The sequence below is a fragment of the Rattus norvegicus genome, chromosome 8, assembly GCF_021556685.1.
Source record: "Rattus norvegicus strain SHRSP/BbbUtx chromosome 8, alternate assembly SHRSP_T2T, whole genome shotgun sequence".
NCBI classification, from domain to species: Eukaryota; Metazoa; Chordata; class Mammalia; order Rodentia; family Muridae; genus Rattus; species Rattus norvegicus.
This window is the reverse complement of record NC_141541.1, coordinates 95,229,116-95,250,659: the sequence shown is the minus strand read 5'-3', so window position 1 is coordinate 95,250,659 and position 21,544 is coordinate 95,229,116. Positions and strand designations below refer to the sequence as shown.

The 21,544-nt window shown below is 40.2% G+C and overlaps 1 protein-coding gene across 11 annotated transcripts in view; it reads right to left on the bottom strand.

Annotated features, from left to right (window-relative positions):
• Positions 1-21,544, bottom strand: part of Dop1a (DOP1 leucine zipper like protein A) — a 102,540-nt gene that overhangs the window by 75,288 nt on the left and 5,708 nt on the right. For 7 of the 11 annotated variants that reach the window (XR_015626662.1, XM_087562236.1, XM_087562240.1 and 4 more), the window contains 1 exon segment: positions 4,503-4,556. The exons of the other annotated variants lie outside the window; for them this stretch is intronic. The gene's annotated coding sequence lies outside the window, so the exon portion shown is untranslated. 11 annotated transcript variants of the gene reach the window in all.

The following is a 21,544-nucleotide window of genomic DNA, read 5'->3' as shown; positions in this document are numbered from 1 at the left end:
ATTTATACTGAGACAGGGCCTTGCTATGTTTCTCACACTGGCCTCAAACCTGTGACCCTCCTGCCTCATTGTCCCAAGCAGCTGAGGTGCAGGCATGTTTCATCTCACATTTTAGAAAACAACCATAAGCATACACACACCAATATGCTTGAGATGAAAAATAAAAAGCAAGACATGAAAACACAGCCATAATTAAGACCTCGTGGATAACAAAACCTCTACAATCCCAAGTTTTGTTTTTGAGTGAACAGAATGGGAACACATTAGATTTCCTGAAGGCATATGCATGTACTACAATAAATTCTAATAAGTAAATCTAACAGTGAGCTGCATTAGCAGGAAAAGGAGTAAATAAAGCACATGCATAACTTTTGCTGACAGGAAGAGATTTCCAGCTTAAGATAGAACACATTTATTTTTGAAGATACACAATCAATATTCAGTGTATGTAGAAGGTTAACCTGAGAAACAATTTAGTAGCAATTCCTACACATGAAAATAGGAGTAATTTATCAATAAGCAGAGGGATAATACAATTTTTAAGACTCAATAGATGTGTTGTTCAAACAAACTTTTATATGTTATAAAAAAAGCTAATCATTAATAATCAGCTAAATTTGTGGCACTTGTAACTAATGTATTCAAATTTAAGGTTGAATCAGGTAAAAAAAATCTAGAAGGTAGAGAGAGACAGCTCAGGTGGTAAAGTGATTGTCTTGTAAGAATGAAGACCTGAACATCTACACAATGGAATATTACTCAGCTATCAAAAACAACGACTTTATGAAATTCATAGGCAAATGGCTGGAACTGGAAAATATCATCCTGAGTGAGCTAACCCAAACACAGAAAGACATACATGGTATGCACTCACTGATAAGTGGCTATTAGCCCAAATGCTTGAATTACCCTAAATGCCTAGAACAAATGAAACTCAAGACAGATGATCAAAATGTGAATGGTTCACTCCTTCTTTAAAAGGGGAACAAGAATACCCTTGGCAGGGAAGAGAGAGGCAAAGATTAAAACAGAGACTGAAGGAACACCCATTCAGAGTCTGCCCCACATGTGGCCCATGCATATACAGCCACCCAATTAGACAAGATGGATGAAGCAAAGAAGTGCAGACTGACAGGAGCCGGATGTAGATCGCTCCTGAGAGACACAGCCAGAATACAGCAAATACAGAGGCGAATACCAGCAGCAAACCACTGAACTGAGAATAGGACCCCCGTTGAAGGAATCAGAGAAAGAACTGGAAGAGCTTGAAGGGGCTCGAGACCCCATATGTACAACAATGCCAAGCAACCAGAGCTTCCAGGGACTAAGCCACTACCTAAAGACTATACATGGACTGACCCTGGACTCTGACCTCATAGGTAGCAATGAATATCCTAGTAAGAGCACCAGTGGAAGGGGAAGCCCTGGGTCCTGCTAAGACTGAACCCCCAGTGAACTAGACTGTTGGGGGGAGGGGGACAATGGGGGGAGGGTGGGGAGGGGAACACCGATAAGAAAGGGGAGGGGGGGAGGGGGATGTTTGCCCGGAAACTGGGAAAGGGAATAACACTCGAAATGTATATAAGAAATACTCAAGTTAATAAAAAAAAAAAAAGATAGACAAATAAAGTTATCACTATTAGGAAGTAAAAAAAAAAAAAAAAAAATGAAGACCTGAGATTCCCAGAACCCACGTCAAAAAGGCAGGCAATGTAACCTTGCAGAGACTTGATGTGCCACGGTGGGGGGATACCCAAGGGGACACCCACCTGCTCAGAGGAGAAGGGAACCGGGGAATGGGGTAAAGATTGAGGGAAGGAGCGACTAGGAGAGGGTCAGTGAGGGTGATGTTTTAAAGTGAGCCTGATATATCTGTCTCCTGAGAGGCTTTGCCAGAGCATGACAAATACAGAGGCAAATGCCAACCACTGAACTGAGAATGGGGTCCCCATTGGAGGAGTTAGAGAAAGGATTGAAGGAGCTGAAAGGATCTGCAACCCCATAAGAACAACAATGCCAACCAACCAGAGCTCCCAGGGACTAAACCACCATCCAAAGAGTACACATGGACAGATCCATGGCCCCAGCTGCATATATAGCAGAGGAAGAACTTGTTGGGCACCAATGGGATGAGAAGCCCTTGGTTCTGCCAAGGCTGTACCCCTCAGTGTAGGGGAATGTCATAGTAGGGAGGCGGGAAGGGGTGGGTGGATGGGTGGGGGAATACCTTTATAGAAGAAGGGGAAGGGGGGGATGGATAGGGGGTTTATGGATGGTAAACCGGGAAAGGGGATAACATTTAAAATATAAATAAAGAAAATCCAAAAAAAAAAAAAAAGCCAGGCAGTGGACATCCGAGGAATAAAGGGCTTGATATGCAATTATCAACCTGAGTTTGGAGCCTCAGGACTTAAGTAAAAGTTGGTCATGGTGGAGTGTGCCTATGACCCCAGTGTTGCATTAAGAGTGACCACAGGCAGATCCTGTGGGTTCCTTGGCCAGCCATTCTGGCTGAAACTTTGACTCCAGGTTCAAATGAGAGAGCCTATCTTACGAAATGAGTAGAAAAGCAACTGAGTAAGACATCTTACTGCTGTCCTGCTCTCCACACACCTGTACACACTCAGATCCCACTCACACACCAGCACACCATTTTACATTTTAAAAAGCTTGGTGCAGTATTATGTGTTTGTAATTCCAGCACTGAGAACGTGGAGACAGATGGATGAATCCTTGGCTACTTGGCAAGTTCTAGGCCATCCAGGGATGCTGTCTCAACAACAACAACCACCACACACACACACACACACACACACACACACACACACACACACACACACACACACACACACACAGTGAGTAGAGTGAGTGAGTGAGTGAGCGGGCGAGCGAGGGAGAGAGAGAGAGAGAGTGTTGAAGAATAATACCTTGTGTGAAATCAAAGTCAAACCAAAATAAAAGCCACTAGGAATCATTTTGAGTCTCAAGCTCTGACAACCTTTTTTTTTTTTTTTTTGGATCTATTTAACTTACTTATTGGCTATGTATATGTAATCTATCTTTTCATAATAAAATATGTGTAAATATTTGCAGTTTTTCTTATAAAATATTCAGTTTTCATATGAATTTGCTTTCAAGAGCTCTCATAAGACTGGTTTTAATGAGTAAAGATATGTCTATCATGAATCATATGATTTAAATTTTTAAATCATATTTAATTTAGTCTAACATTTTCAAAAATTCAACCACTACCATATATAAAACAATGTGCTTTTGATAAAAAGAAATGTGGCATACTAAAACAAAGCCATGCCTTTTAATAATGGATTAAAACATTTGTAAGTGGATAACGACAGAAGAAAGGCTGGAAAGATGCTCAGCAGTTCAGAGCACTTGCTGTCCTGGAGGAGGACTAAGCTCTGGCGCCAGCACGCATCAGGCTGCTCACAGCTGGCTGTAACTCTAGGAGACCTGACACCATCTGACCTCCACTGGCACCCATAGGCATGTGCACACACTTATAAATAAAAAAAAGAATCATAAGGAAAATGCAAATGTAGTTTTATTCAGTGGATGTTGGGGGGAATACACGCATGTGCTGATGTTCAGGCATGTTGTGTAGATGCTCATACATGTGTATGCATGTGGAGGCCAGAATGAAACTGTGCAGGCCAGGATGCTTTCCTGCTCAGCACTCCCTTGTGCATTGGACTTATAGATATAAATTAACCACTAGGTCCAGCTTCCTCAGTGGGCTGACTATAAAATTAATCACACATTAGAACATAAACAGGTATGCCACTTTCTAACCTAACATGCAATACAAATTTCAGTTCTTAGTATTTTTCTCCATATTTTAAGGTTACTTAAGTCAGTATTTCTCGCAAGGCAGTTGCTCTACCGCTGAGCTACATCGTCAAGGGCTTAAGTCAGTATTTCTCAAGCTAACTGTAATTAAGGACTAGGTTTCGTCCCAATTTATCAGCTACGCATACATGCGGCCTGTTCTTGTAACACAGTTAAGCTGCCATAAAGATCTTTAGGTATTAACTTCCACCTTTGTGTTTATCTCATCACAGTCTCTTAGCATAGTGTGTCCCTACAACACTGCCTTAAACCACACACACATAATATTTCCCATGTTGTGTCAAGAAAACCTATGACAAGCCTCTTCCCACGAAAGAGTCTAGTGTAGAAACAAAACAAAACAAACTCCACTACACCAAATATTTAATGCAAGAGTCAGGCTTGGTAAGAGTTCCTTTAATCCCAGTAGGTGGAGCTCTATGAGTTCAAGGCCATCCTGGTCTACACAGTGAGTTCTAGGCTAGGCAAGTCTACCCAGTGAGCAAGACCCAGTCAAAGAAGTACAAATAAACAACCCAAAAAGTATTTAGTAAAAGGACAATTTATAGAAATCCAGAGCATAAAAATACAACAGAAAATAGAGCCTCAAACATATTAGTCAAGATATCCTGAGTATAAAAATTAAAATTTCTTACCAGATGAATGACTTGAACCAAGTACTTAGTTTTCTCAAGTCTGGATTTCCTCATCTATAAAAAGAGATAAAACCTAGTTCAAAGCTTATCAAAACCAAGTAATATATTTAAGCTATCAGAATGCTAAGACAGAAAATGCTAAGAGCAATCCCTTTATTGCTTCCATCACTCCCTATTAAACCAACATAATACTAGGAATATATGCTAATTATGGGTGAATAATTGTGGTCCTGATTGCTAGTTACAGAGTATAAAACTCAGTCTGATGAATGGTTTTGTGAACACAAATTAAAATGAAGCTTTTTTTAAAATGTGCTTGCTTATGACTTTATTAGTCAGGGTCATTTGAGTTTCATATCAATGAATTCAAACAGTGACCTGATGGAAACATTCAGGAAAGAAAAAAATGCACCAGTATTTTTTCTTTTCTTTCTCCCGACTCCCTTTTTTTGGTGGAGGGTAGGATGGGGGGTGGGGTGGAGTGTCCCCAGTCTCTCTCATACTAACATGCGCCCTATAACTAAGCTATACCATCAGTCCTCTATGGACCTTTTTATCTTATTACTAACTTTTTTTTATGTCAACATTCACTAACTAATATAGTATAGGAACTATTTTAACAGTATTTACATTATATTGATTTTTAATGATCACAATGATTAAATTACAATGATTAGAATGATTGTACTTAACACATCTATTTTATTTTTGTTATTTTATTTTATTGGATTTTTTTGTTTACATTTCAAACATTATCCCCTTTCCAGTTTCCCCCCCAAGAAACCCACTATCCCATCCTCCTTCCCCCTGCTTCTATAAGGGTGCTCCCTCATCTACCCACCCTCCTGCCTTCCCACCCTGGCATTCCCCTACACTGGGGCATCCAGCCTTTACAGGACCAAGGGCCTCTCCTCCCACTGATGCCCAACAAGGCCATCCTCTGCTACATATGCAGCTAGAGCCATGGGTCCCTCCATGTATAATCTTTGGTTGGTGGTTTAGTCCCTGGGAACTTGGGTGGGTCTGGTTGGTTGATATTGTTGTTTTTCCTATAGAGTTGCAAATAACTTCAGCTCCTTCAGTCCATTCTCTAACTCCTCTATTGGGGACCCCATTCTCAGTCCAATGGTTGGCTGCAAGCATCTACCTCTGTATTTGTCAGGCTCTGGCAGAGCCTCTCAGGAGACAGCTATATCAGGCTCCTGACAGCAATGCACCTCTTATCATCCCTAATAGTGACTGGGTTTGGTGACTGTATATGGGATGGATCCCCATGTGTGGCAGTCTCTGAATGGCTTTTCTTTCAGTCTCTGCTCCACACTTTGTCTCCATATTTACTCCCGTGAGTATTTTGTTCCTTCTTTGAAGAAGGACTGAAGCATCCACACTTTGGGCTCTCTTCTTCTTGAGCTTCATGTGGTCTATGAATTGTATCTTGGGTATTCCAAGCTTTGGGGCTAATATCCACATATCAATGAGTACATACCATGTGTGCTCTTTTCTCATTGGGTTACCTTACTCAGGATGATATTTTCTATCCATTTTGCCTGAGAATTTCAGGAAGTCACTGTTTTTAATAGCTGAGTATTACTCCATTGTGTAAATATACCACATTTCCTGTATTCATTCCTCTGTTGAAGGACATCTGAGTTTTTTTTCTAGGTTTTGGCTATTATAAATAAGGTTGCTATGAACATGTGTCCTTGTTATATGTTGGAGCATCTTTTGGGTATATGCCCAGGAGTGGTATAGCTAGGTCCTCAGATAGGACTATGCCCAATTTTCTGAGGAACTGCCAGACTGAGTTCCAGAGTGGTTGTACCAGCTTGCAATCCCACCAACAATGGAGGAGTGTTCCTCTTTCTCCACATCCTCACCAGCATCTGCTGTCACCTGAGTTTTTGATCTTAGCCATTCTGAATGGTGTGAGGTGGTATTTCAGGGTTGTTTTGATTTGCATTTTCCTGATGACTAAGGATGTTGAACATTTCTTTAGGTGCTTCGTGACCATTTGACATTCCTCAGTTGAGAATTCTTTGTTTAGCTCTGTACCCCATTTTTTAATAGGGCCATTAGATTCTCTGGAGTCTAACTTCTTGAGTTCTTTGTAAATATTAGATATTAGCTCTCTATTGGATATAGGATTGGTAAGGATCTTTTGGTTGCCGTTCTGTCCTATTGACTATGTCCTTTGCCTTACAGAAGCTTTGCCGTTTTATGAGGTCCCATTTGCCAATTCTTGATCTTAGAGCATAAGCCATTGGTGTTCTGTTCAGGAAATTGTCCCCTGTGCTGAAATGTTCAAGGCACTTCCCCACTTTCTCTTCTACTACTTTCAGTGTTTCTGGTTTTATGTGGAGGTCCTTGATCCACTTGGACTTGAGGCTTGTACAGGCAATAAGAATGGATCAATTTGCATGGATTTGAATAATGAGTATAACCGTACTTAGATCTAAAATCAAAAATAAGATCCTCACCACAATTAAAATACAGAACATTTCCATGCATCTTAAAATCATCACCATGTGACCCTTCTATTTCTTCTACAAACAAATTTTGTTTAAAACAAATTTAAAATGTCCCAATCTTCCTATGAAACAAATCACTTCATATAATTTGGTATTATGTTTCCATTAACATTCATGTTGAAATTCAATTCCTAATAGAAGGTATTAAGAGGTGTGGCCCCTGGTCATTAGGTCACTTGTGCTCTCTTCGTCCATGGATTAAGCCATTTTTAATAAGTGAAACTGTTCATAGGTTTACTGACTTATCCCAAGACTGGGTCAGTTTTGCCACCTTATATGAGTTCCTCAACCCATGTGAGGCACAGGCTCTGGACTCTGCTCTCAGTCCTTACCAGAGAGAAAGATCTCACCAGATGCCATACCTTAACTCTGAACCTCCCAGTCTCTGGAACTTTGCACTGAACAAATCTTTACTCTATAAATTTACTCAGTGTACAGCATTATAGCATCATGTTCTAGAAACCTGAACTAAAAAATTTAAATTTGTTTTTTCTTAAATGAAACAAGCAAATCATAATGGTGTTTGAAACCTTTCAGGAGTCGTTGACAGTGGTTCTTCTGACTTGAACTAAAGAACCATTTGAAAATTTAGTTAGTTCTTTCAGACCTACAACTCAGACAAATTGAACTGGAATTGCCATTCAACAAGATTAGTGTGGTATTATTTCTCTTCCAAAAAGAAATGAAGAAACATGGCTGTCTATAAAAAAAAAATCCTAAAGATTTCTTTGGGTAAATGAAGTACTATATATTTATTTTGTGTTTTATGGTATAAAAGAGAAAATTTTAGGAACTAAATACTGCATCAGAGTGTGCACATGTATGTGTCATTTAAATGGTTATAAAAAGTAGAATTCCTAAGAGGCATACAAAGATCATTTGCTCAGTTTAGTGCTCACTGCACTCTCCTATGCTAAGGAAGAAAGAAGAAGGTTGAGGGGTAAAATCCTCTAATTACTAGCTTCTGTTCATGCACATATGTGTTATGTATGGCATATATATATACATACATACATATATACATACATACATACATACATATACATACATACATATACATACATATACATACATATACACACATATACATATATACATATATACATATATGTATATACATATGTATATACATATATATATATATATGGTGTTCTTGGAGGCCAGATCCCTGGAGCTGCAGATACAGCATGTTGTAGCATTGCTAGGAACCAAACTCAGACCCTCTACAAGAGCTGGGCATAGTCTTGACTATTCAGCTATCTCTTCACCCCCAGTACTCCTTTATAAAGACACACCTGATGGCTGTTTTGATCACAGTGCAAGTATATAAATAAATTCTGACAAACACCAGTAATTGAGAAAGAACACCCTGTTTGGCCAGGAAAGGGAGAAAAAAGGCTATATATTAATGTTCTTACCAAATGTTTTTGACTAAATGAAAATTTATCACTAATTTCTACCATCTTGAAATTTAATGTGACAATTAGTATGTCTATTTCACTTTGGCTAAAAGTTCCGAGGTTCAATGTTAACTTGATGATAAATAATCTTTAACCAATTATTTTGTTAACAAACTTATAAAACTAGTCACTTCTGAGAACTCAGGACCTCCAAAGGAACAGCCAGTGTTCTTTTTTTTTTTTTTTTTTTTTTTCAGATCTGGGGACTGAACCCAGGGCCTTGTGCTTGCTAGGCAAGCACTCTACCACTGAGCTAAATCCCCAACCCCCAGCCAGTGTTCTTAACCGCTGAGCCATTCTAACTTCTACGAGAGAAAAATCCAACTTTACTTCTGCTCACTTGCTTTTTTAAATGCCTGTACCTGAGTAATGCTGGAGAAAAATAATCTAACCTGGTTGGTTGGCTGTACCACGGTCCTAATCCACGATTTTTCCTTAATTTTCTCATCTTAGCACAACTATTTCACATCTTCTCTTCCCAAAACTCTAACCGTATCTTCTCTCCTTAATTACTGAAATCTACTTCAACTACAGCTAAGACCTGGGGTGACGCAGCAGAGGCCTGGAGAGTACTCAGGAAGCCAAGGCAGAGGACAGCGGCAATCTAAAGTCTGGGCAGGGAAGCAAAACCACATTAATCACAAATAAAAAAAGTAAACACAATCAAAGTAAGATGTAATAATTACAAAGAAGAAGAAGCATGAAGAATGCTTTCAGTTCCCCTCCAGCAAACCTACAACAAGCTTGCCCTATATTCACATTCCCTGTTTTTCCTGTTGGGAACAAAGGACACTAAAGGTCCTCCTCTGCTGTGGCTGGTTTCACTCCCTTTTCAATGCTCAGAATCCTTAGTATTCTACTCCCCTTGAACACAAACTTTCCAAGCAAATGGTCTGAAGAAGCAAGCTGGAGTAGCCATTCTAATATTGAATAAAATCGATTTTCAACTAAAAGTCATCAAAAAAGATAAGGAAGGACACTTCATATTCATCAAAGGAAAAATCCACCAAGATGAACTCTCAATCCTAAATATCTATGCCCCAAATACAAGGGCACCTACATACATAAAAGGAACCTTACTAAAGCTCAAAACACACATTGGACCTCACACAATAGTAGTAGGAGATTTCAACACCCCACTCTCATCAATGGACAGGTCATGGAAACAGAAATTAAACAGAGACGTAGACAGACTAAGAGAAGCCATGAACCAAATATACTTAACAGATACTTATAGAACATTCTATCCTAAAACAAAAGGATATACATTCTTCTCAACACCTCATAGTACTTTCTCCAAAATTGACCGTATAATTGGTCATAAAACAGGCCTCAACAGATACAGAAAGATAGAAATAATCCCATGTGTCCTATCAGACCACCACGGGCTAAAGCTGGTCTTCAATAACGATAAGGGAAGAATGCCCACACATACATGGAACTTGAACAATGCTCTATTCAACGATAACCTGGTCAAGGAAGAAATAAAGAAAGAAATTAAAAACTTTTTAGAATTTAATGAAAATGAAGGTACAACATACCCAAACTGATGGGACACAATGAAAGCTGTGCTAAGAGGAAAACTCATAGCTCTGAGTGCCTGCAGAAAGAAACAGGAGAGAGCATATGTCAGCAGCTTGACAGCACACCTAAAAGCTCTAGAGCAAAAAGAAGCAAATACACCCAGGAGGAGTAGAAGGCAGGAAATAATCAAACTCAGAGCTGAAATCAACCAAGTAGAAACAAAAAGGACCATAGAAAGAATCAACAGAACTAAAAGTTGGTTCTTTGAGAAAATCAACAAGATAGATAAACCCTTAGCCAGACTAACGAGAGGACACAGAGAGTGCGTCCAAATTAACAAAATCAGAAATGAAAAGGGAGACATAACTACAGATTCAGAGGAAATTCAAAAAATCATCAGATCTTACTATAAAAGCGTATATTCAACAAAACTTGAAAATCTTCAGGAAATGGACAATTTCCTAGACAGATACCAGGTATTGAAGTTAAATCAGGAACAGATAAACCAGTTAAACAACCCCATAACTCCTAAGGAAATAGAAGCAGTCATTAAAGGTCTCCCAACCAAAAAGAGCCCAGGTCCAGACGGGTTTAGTGCAGAATTCTATCAGACCTTCATAGAAGACCTCATACCAATATTATCCAAACTATTCCACAAAATTGAAACAGATGGAGCCCTACTGAATTCCTTCTATGAAGCCACAATTACTCTTATACTTAAACCACACAAAGACACAACAAAGAAAGAGAACTTCAGACCAATTTCCCTTATGAATATCGACGCAAAAATACTCAATAAAATTCTGGCAAACCGAATTCAAGAGCACATCAAAACAATCATCCACCATGATCAAGTAGGCTTCATCCCAGGCATGCAGGGATGGTTTAATATACGGAAAACCATCAACGTGATCCATCATATAAACAAACTGAAAGAACAGAACCACATGATCATTTCATTAGATGCTGAGAAAGCATTTGACAAAATTCAACACCCCTTCATGATAAAAGTCCTGGAAAGAATAGGAATTCAAGGCCCATACCTAAACATAGTAAAAGCCATATACAGCAAACCAGTTGCTAACATTAAACTAAATGGAAAGAAACTTGAAGCAATCCAACTAAAATCAGGGACTAGACAAGGTTGCCCACTCTCTCCCTACTTATTCAATATAGTTCTTGAAGTTCTAGCCAGAGCAATCAGACAACAAAAGGAGATCTAGGGGATACAGATCAGAAAAGAAGAGGTCAAAATATCACTATTTGCAGATGATATGATAGTATATTTAAGTGATCCCAAAAGTTCCACCAGAGAACTACTAAAGCTGATAAACAACTTCAGCAAAGTGGCTGGGTATAAAATTAACTCAAATAAATCAGTTGCCTTCCTCTATACAAAAGAGAAACAAGCCGAGAAAGAAATTAGGGAAACGACACCCTTCATAATAGTCCCAAATAATATAAAATACCTCGGTGTGACTTTAACCAAGCAAGTAAAAGATCTGTACAATAAGAACTTCAAGACTCTGAAGAAAGAAATTGAAGAAGACCTCAGAAGATGGAAAGATCTCCCATGCTCATGGATTGGCAGGATTAATATAGTAAAAATGGCCATTTTACCAAAAGCGATCTACAGATTCAATGCAATCCCCATCAAAATACCAATCCAATTCTTCAAAGAGTTAGACAGAACAATTTGCAAATTCATCTGGAATAACAAAAAACCCAGGATAGCTAAAGCTATCCTCAACAATAAAAGGACTTCAGGGGGAATCACTATCCCTGAACTCAAGCAGTATTACAGAGCAATAGTGATAAAAACTGCATGGTATTGGTACAGAGACAGACAGATAGACCAATGGAATAGAATTGAAGACCCAGAAATGAACCCACACACCTATGGTCACTTGATTTTTGACAAAGGAGCCAAAACCATCCAATGGAAAAAAGATAGTATTTTCAGCAAATGGTGCTGGTTCAACTGGAGAGCAACATGTAGAAGAATGCAGATCGATCCATGCTTATCACCCTGTACAAAGCTTAAGTCCAAGTGGATCAAGGACCTCCACATCAAACCAGACACACTCAAACTAATAGAAGAAAAACTAGGGAAACATCTGGAACACATGGGCACTGGAAAAAATTTCCTGAACAAAACACCAATGGCTTATGCTCTAAGATCAAGAATCGACAAATGGGATCTCATAAAACTGCAAAGCTTCTGTAAGGCAAAGGACACTGTGGTTAGGACAAAACGGCAACCAACAGATTGGGAAAAGATCTTTACCAATCCTACAACAGATAGAGGCCTTATATCCAAAATATACAAAGAACTCAAGAAGTTAGACCGCAGGGAAACAAATAACCCTATTAGAAAATGGGGTTCAGAGCTAAACAAAGAATTCACAGCTGAGGAATGCCGAATGGCTGAGAAACACCTAAAGAAATGTTCAACATCTTTAGTCATAAGGGAAATGCAAATCAAAACAACCCTGAGATTTCACCTCACACCAGTGCGATTGGCTAAGATCAAAAACTCAGGTGACAGCAGATGCTGGCGATGATGTGGAGAAAGAGGAACACTCCTCCATTGTTGGTGGGATTGCAGACTGGTAAAACCATTCTGGAAATCAGTCTGGAGGTTCCTCAGAAAATTGGACATTGAACTGCCTGAGGATCCAGCTATACCTCTCTTGGGCATATACCCAAAAGATGCCTCAACATATAAAAGAGACACGTGCTCCACTATGTTCATCGCAGCCTTATTTATAATAGCCAGAAAATGGAAAGAACCCAGATGCCCTTCAACAGAGGAATGGATACAGAAAATGTGGTACATCTACACAATGGAATATTACTCAGCTATCAAAAACAACGAGTTTATGAAATTCATAGGCAAATGGTTGGAACTGGAAAATATCATCCTGAGTGAGCTAACCCAATCACAGAAAGACATACTTGGTATGCACTCATTGATAAGTGGCTATTAGCCCAAATGCTTGAATTACCCTAGATCCCTAGAACAAACGAAACTCAAGACGGATGATCAAAATGTGAATGCTTCATTCCTTCTTTAAATGAGGAAAAAGAATACCCTTGGCAGGGAAGGGAGAGGCAAAGATTAAAACAGAGACTTAAGGAACACCCATTCAGAGCCTGCCCCACATGTGGCCCATACATATACAGCCACCCAATTAGACAAGATGGATGAAGCAAAGAAGTGCAGACTGACAGGAGCCGGATGTAGATCGCTCCTGAGAGACACAGCCAGAATACAGCAAATACAGAGGCGAATGCCAGCAGCAAACCACTGAACTGAGAATAGGTCCTCTATTGAAGGAATCAGAGAATGAACTGGAAGAGCTTGAAGGGGCTCGAGACCCCAAAAGTACAACAATGCCAAGCAACCAGAGCTTCCAGGGACTAAGCCACTACCTAAAGACTATACATGGACTGACCCTGGACTCTGACCCCATAGGTAGCAATGAATATCCTAGTAAGAGCACCAGTGGAAGGGGAAGCCCTGGGTCCTGCTAAGACTGAACCCCCAGTGAACTAGTCTATGGGGGGAGGGCGGCAATGGGGGGAGGGTTGGGAGGGGAACACCCATAAGGAAGGGGAGGGGGGAGGGGGATGTTTGCCCGGAAACCGGGAAAGGGAATAACACTTGAAATGTATATAAGAAATACTCAAGTTAATAAAAAAAAAAAAAAAGACATGAAATAGAGAAGACATGCCAAAAGTACACTGTGAGATACAGGAGGGAAATGAGAGGTGTATATGATCATATTTATTATATATATATGTATGAATATCTTAAAAATAAAATTATAATAAAAATTAAAAAAAATGCGAATGCTTCACTACTTCTTTAAAAGGGGAACAAGAATACCCTTGGCAGAGAATAGGGAGGGAAAGATTAAAAGAGAGGCAGAAGGAACACCCATTCAGAGCCTGCCCCACATGTGGCCCATACATATACAGCCACCCAATTAGACAAGATGGATGAAGTAAAGAAGTGCAGACCAACAGGAACCGGATGTAGAGACACAGCCAGAATACAGCAAATACATAGGCGAATGCCAGCAGCAAACCACTGAAGTGAGAACAGGACCCCCCGTTGAAGGAAATCAGAGAAAGGACTGGAAGAGCTTGAAGGGGCTCAAGACCCCATATGAACAACAATGCCAAGCAACCAGAGCTTCCAGGGACTAAGCCACTACCCAAAGACTATACATGGACTGACCCTGGACTCTGACCCCATAGGTAGCAATGAATAGTCTAGTAAGAGCACCAGTGGAAGGGGAAGCCCTTGGTCCTGCCAAGACTGAACCCCCAGTGAACGGGATTGTTGAGGAGAGGGCGGTAATGGGGGGAGGAAGGGGAGGGGAATACCTGTAGAGAAGGGGAGGGGGAGAGGTTGGGGGATGTTGGCCTGGAAACCGGGAAAGGGAATAACAATCAAAATGTAAATAAGAAATACTCAATTAATAAAGAAAAAAATTATTATAGTTCTAAACATCTGTGCACCAGATCCAAGGGCATAAAAAAAAACAAAAAAGCATCTATGCAGCTCTGAGTGTAAAGTCAAAATTCATTACCTTCTAGAGGGATTTCTACAAGCCCTCTCTGGCTGGCAACCAGTTTCTCTGTTCTCTCTCACATAGCAAAAGTTTATGAAAGGTTTCTTTTTCTTTGTTTTTTTTTGGTTCTTTTTTTCGGAGCTGGGGACCGAACCCAGGGCCTTGCGCTTCCTAGGCAAGCGCTCTACCACTGAGCTAAATCCCCAGCCCCAGAAAGGTTTCTCACATTCAATATTTTCCTCTATTTACAGTTTAGACAGCTCAAAAGTGTCTTATGGCACAGTGCTTCCAGGAGACAGCCCACACAAATGCCAGCAAGTCAACAACCACCTTTCTAGCCATTCATCTTACTCTAAGTAATAATTCACCTTAGTCTTTGTTTTTGGCTTCCTGGTCTCTGCTCAGGGTGTGTTTGTATGTATTGTCACTTATTTCTGTCATTGGTTATGCCTACTATACTCAGGGGCGGGCCATGTCTAGAAGTGGTTAGCTAACAACACCATACCCCACCCCTTTTTGTGTTTTCCTTTTTGTTTGGTTTTTGAGAGAGACAGAGACAAAGAGGGCAAGCTAGAACTTGAGGGAGGGAGAGTGCTAGGAAGCACAAGAGAGTGCATAATGACCATGAAGTTAGGTGGTGGGTAGACTCTGGGAAGAGTTGGGAAAGGATATGATCAAAATATATTGTATAAAATAATTTTAATAGAAAAATAAACAATCATATTTTTCAGACTTACCATTTGCTAGTATTGAAATGTTTTATTTCTTTGTGTATACACTGTTTATGTATGAAGAAATGACATTTTTAGATGACAAGGAAAGACAGCCTGAATATTAAAATAATGCATTGATAAAATTTAAATTATCTACATGGACCAAATACAGTTATGTCTGTACACGTCAATGATTGGATGAAATATTATACAGGAATGTATTAGCATATCAGTAACTTTAGAGGTGAAAATGAAATCCAAATTGAGTATATCTTATGTCTACATATTAGTCCACTCAAGGGAATGGGAGAATATGTGGAGAAAAGTTTCACACAAGCTCTGGGAAGCAAGCAGAACTGTTAACAGCACCACTGTCCCCCACCTCACAGCTACCTGGTGTATTTTGGTGATAAGGAGGATTTGCTTTTGGAACAGTTTTAGCAATGTTCACAAATGTGCCTATCTTTCAGAGTGAACTTCTATCCACAGATCCTGAATGTTTTATTTAAATTACAGCAGATTCCTGTGCTGTCATTATACTCCAAGAGCCAATTACTTTTACAAGTAAAAAGCAGAGCACATTACTCCCTCAGGAAGTTCAGAAAGGTAAGTCTGATAATCCACTTGAATCTTCGTAGTTTTCTTAGCATGTAAGAAATGCCCCACTAGAATTCTGACATTTAATTCCTGGGAAGTGACACAGGTTCAGAGTCTCAGTTACAAGTCTTTTTAGTACTGGGACCCACACATTCAATCCTATCATTTGCACTTCTCTTCCTGAAGGCAAAATATCAGCTACACCCACTGGTCAAGACTTTCTCCCTACCCTGATGTCTTTTCTAGCTCTGACCCTGCTTCTCTTTGTCACCTGAGCCTTACTATTAGATGATACTTAACACTATGCCTCTGACTGGCACCTTACTTGAATGGATCCTGACTTGGCTCATTCTTTATTTGATGACATGGTTTAAATCACACTAGAGTACTTTGAATGTACATATGCTTTGTTCTCTAACAGCTTGTCATCTTTTAAAGCTGTAAAGCAACCTAAATTTTACTGTCTCATTAACTGAGTGTCTATTTTTCTTTTTTTTATTGGATATTTTATTTATATTTCAAATGTTATCTCCTTTCCTGGTATCCCCTCTGGACACCCTCTAGTCCATACCCCCCTGCGTCTATGAGGGTGCCCCCCATTCACCCATTCACTCCTTCCTCACCCTGGCATACCCCTACACTGGGGCATCATTGAGCCTTCACAGGACCAAGGGCCTCTCCTCCCATTGACACTTAACAAGGCCATCCTCTGCTACATATGTGCCGGGAGCCAAGGGTCCCTCCATGTGTACTCTTTGGTTGGTGGTTTAGTCCCTGGAATCTCTGGGTGGGGGGTGGGGGGGTCTGCTTGGTTGATATTGTTGCTCTTCCTATGAGGTTGCAAACACCTTTGGCTCCTTCATTCCTTTCTCTTACTCCTCCATTGGGGACCCTGTTCTTAGTCCAATGGTTGGCTGCAAGCATCTGCCTCTGTATTTGTCAGGCTCTGGCAGAGCCTCTCAGAGACAGCTGTATCAGTAATTATAAGTAAACGAAGTTGTAGAATCTTCTCTGACTTTCATCTTGCAAGCCTAAAACTCCCTATATCCACTAACAGTCTCCATTTCCTCTCCCTGCCCTGTTCCTGGCACCCACCATTCGGTTTCTGTTTATGCAAATTTGACTACTACAGCTACTTCCCATAAGCAAAACCACACGACGCTTGTCTTTTCTGACATTTCTTTCAGTCTCTACCTATGGAATTTTTTATGTGTGTGGTTTGCATTTGTGTTTGTGTTTGTACAGGATCGTGTGTGTGTGTGTGTGTGTGTGTGTGTGTTAGTTATTATCTCAACCACAAGCTCACCTATGTGCACTAATCTAGCTGGCCAGGTTGTTCTGAAGGAATCCCTCTCTGCCTCCCAAGCAGCCTTACAGGCAGTCCACCAGGCTCACCCAGCATTTAGTGGGTTCTGGAGAACCAAACTGCAGTTCTTATGCTTGTGTGGCAAGTGCTTTATTTCCCCACTCCAGTGTTCAATGCTTTGGGGAACTAACATTCTATTTTTCATTTTATGTTCCTGTCCACTGCACACAGGGTTCTAATTCTTCTACAGATACACTAGCACTATTTTCTGTGTAGGGTTTGCTTTGGAATGAGCCGCCCTAAGGGCTGAGAGTAGTATTTCTGCAGCTTTCATTCACACTGTGACACTGGCTTCTTTGCATGTGTATTGGACATTGAGAGCTTTGGAGAAATATCTTCTCACGGGCTTGTGCCACCTTTTAATCAGACGTGTGTAGCTGAATTTATGTACGCTAGACTCGTCTTTTCTCCTGCTCCATGGGCTGCTTTCTCACTGTGTACTGTCTGTGCTTCTGATGTGTTGTCGGAGACGCATTGCTTTTCTCTATGCCTTTTTCCTAGGATGAATTTTTGTCTGATATCTTATGCTTAGGTCTTTAATTACTTTTGGAGGATGTGAAGATCAAATTTCATTTTTCTGCAAGGTGTTGATATAGTTTGTTCCATTTTATTCCATGGTCCCTATGTCTTTATCCTAGCACCACACTGTTTTGAGTACTGTTGCCCTTTCATCTTTTTTAAAGCCAGCTTTGAATTTCTTGTCTCAAACATTAAATCCCAACCGTAATACCTGGTTAGCCCCTAGTCATCCTTCAAGGTCTCAGATCTTGTATAGAACCAGCAGTCTTCCTGACCTTCCAGCCTGCTCTCATTCATTTCTGTCCTCGGCTTCACTGTATATTGTTCCTGTCTTAGAGATCACCTTGTTTCCCTGTAATTGACTTGGGACTCCCAGGGTCACAATCCCAATGACAGAGGAGCCTCGTCTACAAATTTAGCTTTCACATTCGCTTCTAGCGAGTGCTTCACCACAGTTCATAATCAATAAACATCATCAACACTGGACCACAGTGTTTTTACCATGCTCAGCTGGTATAAAGAATAAACTAACTCTTTGTACTGATTTAGAAAATGCTTCCAAGATATATATATATCAAGATGGAGGAGTACTTACAAAGTTGTAACTTACGCAAGAAAGGCAGGTATATATTAATTTGTATGTATGATACTTCTTAAAACTAACAGAGAAATAAAGCTATCTTCTATAGACAGATAGACATCAGGCAAATGAATGACGGGAAGGATGGGAAAGAGTTTTTGCTGTATAGTTTTAAAATTACATCAAGTGTTTCCTATTTATGACAATGTTTTAAAAACTTGAAAAAAGAATGACTAGGTAATGTCCCTAAAGAATATCAATTAGAGGCTCAAGATACAGCTCAATGCCTAGCATATGCAAGGTTCTGTTTTGTTCGCTGTGTGTTTTCCTAAGAGAAAGGCAGATGGGGATGTTGAATATGAGGGAAGTAACAAAAATTAAAACGACTAAGATTTGTACCTTAAATGCTACTTGTGAACTTAGTTACACCTCAGCCCAGGGCTAGAAAATATGGCAGCTCCTACCTTGATGTTTCTTGGATCACTCATTCTGGGGTATACTGTCTTTGTCAAAAGGATTAATCAGGCAACCCTGTATTAAAGGGTGGCAGCAGCAGGAAAGTTGAGAACTACTGCTGAAGACTCAGTTAGGGAGGTGCTTTGCCCAACAGCAAGAAAACAAAAACAAAAACAAAAACAACCAAACAAAACCCTTGTTAGTCCTGTGAGTAAACTACCTTAGAAGTAGATTCACCAACCTAAATTAAACCGGATGTTTGCAGCTCTGACCAACTGGCAGCTGCAATACCACAAGGGGTGGAGGTGGGGCAGTACTTCATAGCCAAGGCCCTCTATCATTTTTGAAAAAAAATCAAAGAATCAATCAAACAAACAAAAAATGAAAACAAAACAAAAAAACCCTACTGAATTGTGACATATAGTATTTTAAGTCAGTACAACTTGAGATGACTTAGATAATGGTTAAATTTCACTGTGAGCTGGCAGCATTTGGAATCATATACAAGACGTACTTCAAGCCTTGCCTGTGTGAGAACTTACCAAAGGCTCCTCTGAGGGAAGAGCCAGCACACCAGTGACATCATTCCTGGAGTGAGGTCCTAGACTGACTAAAAAGCAAAGGCTGAGGAAAGCAGCCGAACACGGTATTCATCTCTCTGCTTCCTTTCTGTAGACACAATGTGACCAGCTGCCTCACTCAGGATGGACTGTACCCTTAAGCTATAAGCCAACAGGACCCCTTCCTCCCTTAACTTCCTTCTCATCAGGTATTTGGTCACAGCAGTAAGAAAAGTAACCAATTCGACTTGGCATGCAGCAATACCTAGCTAGAAGAATTTATTCACAATTAACATTTTTTCTTTTTTTGGGCCTGCTGAACGTAGGCCCAGTCCCAGTCCCACGACTGCAAGCCTTGCCTAGCTGCTATAAAAGATGACCATTCAGACTCTATATCCTCCAGTACTAGGAGTCCTCACTAGGGGAAGTTCTAAATACACTTTGCTTTTCAAAGAAGATACATGTTTGGTGTTCCTGGCTTTGCTGCACGCTGTAGGCATGGTAATAGTATGACACAGCAGATGACTGTAAAACATCTTGTTTCCTAGTAAGTGCCCTACAACAGAGATCGACAGATCTACTATGAATCCCCAGAATATCAGTCACTTCTAAGGTTCAGTACTCAATTCATAAAAATAAATGCATGATCAATGAAATTAAAAAGGGGGGTATACAAGACGCAGTCACAGATCACAGGAAGCTCAAGAAGAAGGATGACCAAATGCAGATGCTCCCACTCCTTCTTAAAAGGGGGAAAAAATATCCATAGGAGGGGATATGGAAGCAAAGTTTAGAGCAGCGACTCAAGTAACGGCCATTCAGAGCCTGCCTTACATGTGGCCCATATACATATATACATACAACCACCAAAACTAGATACGATTGATGAAGCTAGAAAATGCATGCTGAAAGGGACCGGATATAGATCTCTCCTGAGAGACACATCCAGAGCATGTCCAATACAGAAGTCAATGCTAGTATCAGTTACTGAACTGAGAACAGGACCCCCTTGGGGGGTATTAGAGGAAGTACTGAAAGAGTTGAAGGAGCTTGCAACCTGATAAAAACAACAATGCCAACCAACCAGAGCTTCCAGGGACTAAACCACTACTGAAAGACTATACATGGACTGACCCAGGGCTCCAACTGCATATGTAGCAGAGAATAGCCTTGTTGGGGCATCAGGGGAAGGGGAAGCCCTTGGTCCTGCCAAGGTTGGACCTCCAGTACAGGAGAATATGGGAGGGGCAGTAAGGGAGATGTATGGGGGTGGATACCATATGGGGGAGTGGGATAGAGGATTATGGACAGGAAACTGGGAAGAGGAACAACATTTGAAGTGTAAGTAAAGAAATACAGGGGTTGGGGATTTAGTTCAGTGGTAGAGTGCTTGCCTAGCAAGCGCAAGGCCCTGGGTTCGGTCCCCAGCTCTGAAAAAAAAAAAAAAAAAAAAAGAACTATAGCTAATAAAAAATTAAAAGAAAGGGAGGCATAGATTCTGTATTCTAAAAGACATAGTATAGTGGTTATCAGATCACATTAAATTAACTGCATCGGGGCTGGAGAGATGGCTTAGCGGTTAAGAGCACTGACTGCTCTTCCAGAGGTCGTGAGTTCAAATCCCAGCAACCACATGGTGGCTCACAACCATCTGTAATGAGATCTGATGCCCTCTTCTGGTATGTCTGAAGACAGTGACAGTGTATTTGTCATATATAAAATGAATAAATAAAATCTTTAAAAAAATTAACTGCATCAAGTGATAGAATCAGGTAGGCCTGGAGAAGGCACTTTGAGGCCGTAAGTAATTATGATGCTAGAACCCCATTCAGGCTCAACGCTGAGTTTCCAATCGATGATGCCCTTGTTCACAGTAAGAAAGTCACTGAAATATGATTGCCAAAATGACAGAGTAGCTGTAAAGCAAGTACTATACTTCGTTATTTTCTTAAGAAAATACTCTTCAGGAAAAAATATAAAAAGTTCCACATGGTAAGATATCTGTTAGAGTATTTGGAAAAGTCACTGTGCCAGTTCTGTCTTTTAAAAAAAATGGATAATTAGTCATCTGGGATGGTATTTGTGGCGTACAAAATATTCTAGAAAATTTATCTGAAGTTTTATAAAAGTAGCATATTGAAAAGATTTTAAGCAGC